The sequence below is a fragment of the Rhincodon typus genome, unplaced genomic scaffold (genome assembly GCF_021869965.1).
Source record: "Rhincodon typus isolate 14 unplaced genomic scaffold, sRhiTyp1.1 hic_rhity00003643, whole genome shotgun sequence".
Taxonomy (NCBI): Eukaryota; Metazoa; Chordata; class Chondrichthyes; order Orectolobiformes; family Rhincodontidae; genus Rhincodon; species Rhincodon typus.
The window spans coordinates 1-4,530 of NW_025969281.1; the positions used below are offsets into that span (position 1 = coordinate 1).

General features: G+C 44.0%; 1 non-coding gene across 1 annotated transcript; it reads left to right on the forward strand.

The window, feature by feature from the left end:
- Nucleotides 1–207: 207 nt before the first annotated feature.
- On the forward strand, nucleotides 208–399 carry LOC125481804. The gene has a single exon (XR_007261462.1). It is a non-coding gene; the product is annotated as a U2 spliceosomal RNA (small nuclear RNA).
- The last annotated feature ends 4,131 nt before the right edge of the window (nucleotides 400–4,530 follow it).

Below are 4,530 nucleotides of genomic sequence, written 5' to 3' on the forward strand. Positions count from 1 at the left end.
ATCTACATTCACTACGAAGCAGTTTTACAGAAAAGAGGATGAAAAAGCGCTGGTGTAAACTGATTGTTTGCCCTGGTTAGGAAGCTCGGGAGTACTAGAACAAAAGTAAAAACTGTCAGCAGTGCTTCACAAGTCTTTGCACACAGTCAGGCTGATGGAAAATATGGGAAGTAACTGGGACCAAAGGTAGTCCAGCATTATAGCAGCATCGCTTCTCGGCCTATCGGCTCAGACCAAGTGTAGTTTCTGTTCTTATCAGCTTTAATATCTGATATGTCCTTTACTTAAGGACCATATATTAAACTGATTTTTGGAGCAGGGAATTGGAATAGGAGCTTGCTTCATCCACTCCATGCATCGTCCTGGTATTGCAGTGTTTCCAAGAATGGTGCAGTCTCATTTAACCAATTTTAAAAAAAGCCTGATCAAAACTTGAAGAACCATTTCTGAAGAAGGGTCCAGGCCTGAAACGTCAGCCTTCCTGCTCCTCTGATGCTGTTTGGCCTGCTGTATTCATCCAGCTCCACACCTTGTTATCTCAGATTCTCCAGCATCTGCTCAACGCTCTGGAACCATATCATAGAATCCCTACAGTGTGGAAACAGGCCCTTCGGCCCAACAAGTCCACACCGAACCTCAGAGCATCCCAGCCAGACCTACAACCCACCTAATCTACCCCTCCCTGAACGCGACAGGCAATTTAGCATGGCCAATCCACCTAACCTGCACATCTTTGGACTGTGGGAGGAAACCAGAGCACCCGGAGGAAACCCACGCAGACGCGGGGAGAATGTGCAAACTCCACTCAGGCAGTCGTCCAAGGCTGGAATCGAACCCGGGTCCTGGCACTGTGAGGCAGCAGTGCTAACCACTGAGCCACCATGCCGCCAAAGTGCTTTCTCTCAGTACTTTCACCCAACTTTCTCCAAATATGCTTATTCCAAGGTAACTGTTAATCTCTCCTTTTCTGCATGTTCAGCACTTGCTCTGAATGTTATCGCCTCATCCCTGGTACATGCTGCACCTTCCCACCAACACCATCCCCGAATATCCACACATGGCATCAGAAGTAAAAGAAAATCGCCTGCCAACACTACCTAATTGCAAATGGCATTTCAGAAAAAATAAGATAAAGCTATCGAAGTATTCACTAGTTTTGAATTTGATGACGATGACTTGGATGTATTGAACGAGAGATTTTGGGAACACTGTGAGCCAGGAAAGGATATGACGTATACAAGGCACATTTTTCATTTGAGCGCAAGAACACCCAATCAAACAGATGTGCATGTGACTGCTTTATTTTTCTCAAGTCAAGGCCTGTGAGTTTAATCAGATTACCGATTCACTGATGTGGGACACAATTGCGAATGACCAAGTCAGTGGCATATTACTCCGAAAGCCAGTTCTCACATTAGCCAGACCAATAGATATTTGCAGATCTAGTGAAATGAGCCAGAGTTAAATAAAAATGCTAACATCAAGATGCAGAATTGCCTGTCCACAAAGTACATTCTTGCTCTAAGAACTCTACAAGCTTTTCAGCACCTGAGACGTGTTGTGCTCAGGGACTGGCACAATATCTCTGCCCTTTGATGTCTCAACTAGAACCTAATGTTTCACAGTGCTCCTGTCTTGCCTGGTTGTTTATCGCAGGCATAAGCCAGGCAGCTTATCATTGTTGTTACCAGCAGACAGTCAAGGGCTGGTCAGCAGCTGAGGCAACAAACGCATGTGTTTCAACCAAATGGTCACGTCTCAAAGTCTCAGGGAAACAGTTCTCAGTCAGGGCAAGGGAGACAGGATTCAGGCAGGAGATCCTGACACAACATGTCCAAGGAATCATTTGATATCAGCTCAGGGACTTTATCACAGTCAGCCATTTGGGGCAATCAGGATCAGGGAATCTGTATCACTACAGTACAGAGAGGTGGACACACTCACTACTAGTTACATCCTCAAAATGCTCCAGTAGATTTGCTGAGCCTGAATTATGTTCATCAATCCAAGCTGACCCTGTCCGTTCCTGCCATAAGCGGTCAGTTTGATGAAATTCTCAAGGTGTTCGGGGGGCACTGCAGTACTGGTGAAGCTGGGGAAGTCACTACTGGGCGGTGGGGACAGCCTGCTTGGAGGAAGAGTGGACATTAATTGTGGAATCAGTGGGAAAGTCAACATATTAGTGACAGAGGGAGACAAAGGACGTGGGTTGTTGTGGAAGTACAAGTCGTCATTGTTCACTGCCATCATGGTTTTGATGTGGGGAGAGTGCAGTATATGGCGAAGCTGTAGGGCTGGGACTCCGGGTTGGGTAATGTTGTGAGGTAAAGTTGTAAATGAAAGAGCTGTGTGGGAAAGTGCAGAAGCTCACGGACTCGACAAGGAAGAGACTTGTGCAAGGACGAAAGGAATACTGAGTACAAGATGTAATGTTGCAAATTTATAAGGCTTTAGTTAGGCTACTCTTAGAGTATTGTGTTCAATTCTGGTCACCACATTACGGGAAGGCTATGGAGGTTTTGGAGAGGGTGCAGAAGAGGTTTACTAGGATGCTGCTTGGATTACAGGGTATGAGCTATAAGGAGACATTAGGAAAACTCGGGTTGTTTTCTCTGGAGCAGTGGAGGCCGAGGAAGACTTCATAGAAGTCTACAAAATTATGAGATGCATAGCTGGAATTGACAGTCAGAACCTTTTTCCCAGAGTGGAAATGTCTAATACTAAGGGGCATGCATTTGATGTGAGAGGGGGGCAAGTTCAAATGAGACATAGATCAGTTGGAATGTTGTGCAGAGAAACGGCATTTGAAGTTCAGTTTGAGGTGATGCAGTTTGGGAGGTTCAAGTCCAAAGCTCCCTGAAATAGCAACACAAGTAGATAAGATGGTGAAGAATTTCGCTTTCATGGTACACAGCATTGGGATATGGTCAACTTTGATATCTGGTTCATAAGTGAGATGAGGTATTTTTTCAAACATGTCAGAGCACGCATTGTTCCTACGAGAACAACTATGGTTCCATTCATGCATTTTTTTTTGTTTCAAACATGAAATGGCCACAACTTGATCAAAAGTGAAAGTGACCATCAACCAGTTTGAACTGTCAGTTATCAAATAAATTAAGACAGAGATAAATGTATTTGCAGGAGTTTTTAAAATTAATTTTTAATAAATTCATTCAGGGGATGATGACATCACTGGATAAGAACGGCAGTTTCCTTCCCTAAAGGACATAGGTGAACAGATGGGCTTTTCCAACAATGACAATGGATTCACGGTCATCATTGGATTCTTGTTTCCAGATATTTTTTCTACCTCAAATTCCACCATCTGGAATGGTGGGATTCAAACCTAGGTCCCCAGAATGTTATCTGGGTCTCTGGGGAGTGATGGACAGCAGACTAAACAGAAAATATACACTAGAGATCATACAATGTCTTGGTTTATGTATTCATCATGCGATCCGTCACTGCTCTGGACACCAGGTAAAGATCTGAATAGACTGCATTTCCCCCTGGACAGAGTCACAATGGTCACCAGGTTTCATAGCAGATTGGGAAAATGCCATCAGAGATATAGTACATGACTCATCCCAATCTTTTGTTTGGATTTAAAACTTTCCTTTGATTGTTATCCACAAAATGAAAGATTATATTGTTTCCAATAAACAAATATCTATTAAAAGTTGAAACATGTCTGTGGAGAGCAATAGAATCCGTAATTGTAAAGGTGTGCAGACATATTGACCAGGCATAACTAACAAATAAAGGGCCATCGAGATCATCTTAGAATCCCGACAGTGTGGAAGATGGCCATTCAGTCCATTGAGTCCACACCAACCCTCCAAAGAGCATCCCACCCAGTCTCACACACTACCCTATCCCTGCATTTTGCACACAAGACACTATGGGCAATTTAGCATAGTCAATCTACCTAAGTTGCACATTTTTGGACTGTGGGAGGAAACCAGAGCACCTGGAGGAAACCCACGCAGACACAGGGAGAATGTCCAAACTCCACACAGTCGCCCAAGGCGAGAATCAAACCCAGGTCCCCGGTGCTGTGACGCAGCAGTGCTGACCACTGTGCCACCATGCAGCCTCGAGAGATCGATGTATAATTTTCTCAATTATAGAGCTTTTCACACTAAATGTGAGCAATTCAGCATATTCAAGAAAGGATTCACCTCCATGTCAGATTCTTACAGTCAGCCTTGTTTTAGTCTATCCTAGTGAACCAAGAACACCCTCTCTGAAATGAGAAGCAGATTCATCATTTCAAGTTCAGTTGACTCTGAGTGACTTTGAACTCGAAACATTAATTCTGTGTTTGTCTCTACAGATGGCAGGTCTGAGGAGTTTCCACACCATTTCCTGTTTTACTTTGATCTGCAGCATCCTCAGTACTTTACTTTTCTTTCTGATTTTGAGTCTAGTTTGCACTCTTGTACAATTGCTCCCAGCATCTTTACCATCCCCAGGATGAGGATCAGCACCTTTACTCTCCCAGGGCAGGGATCAACATCTTTACTG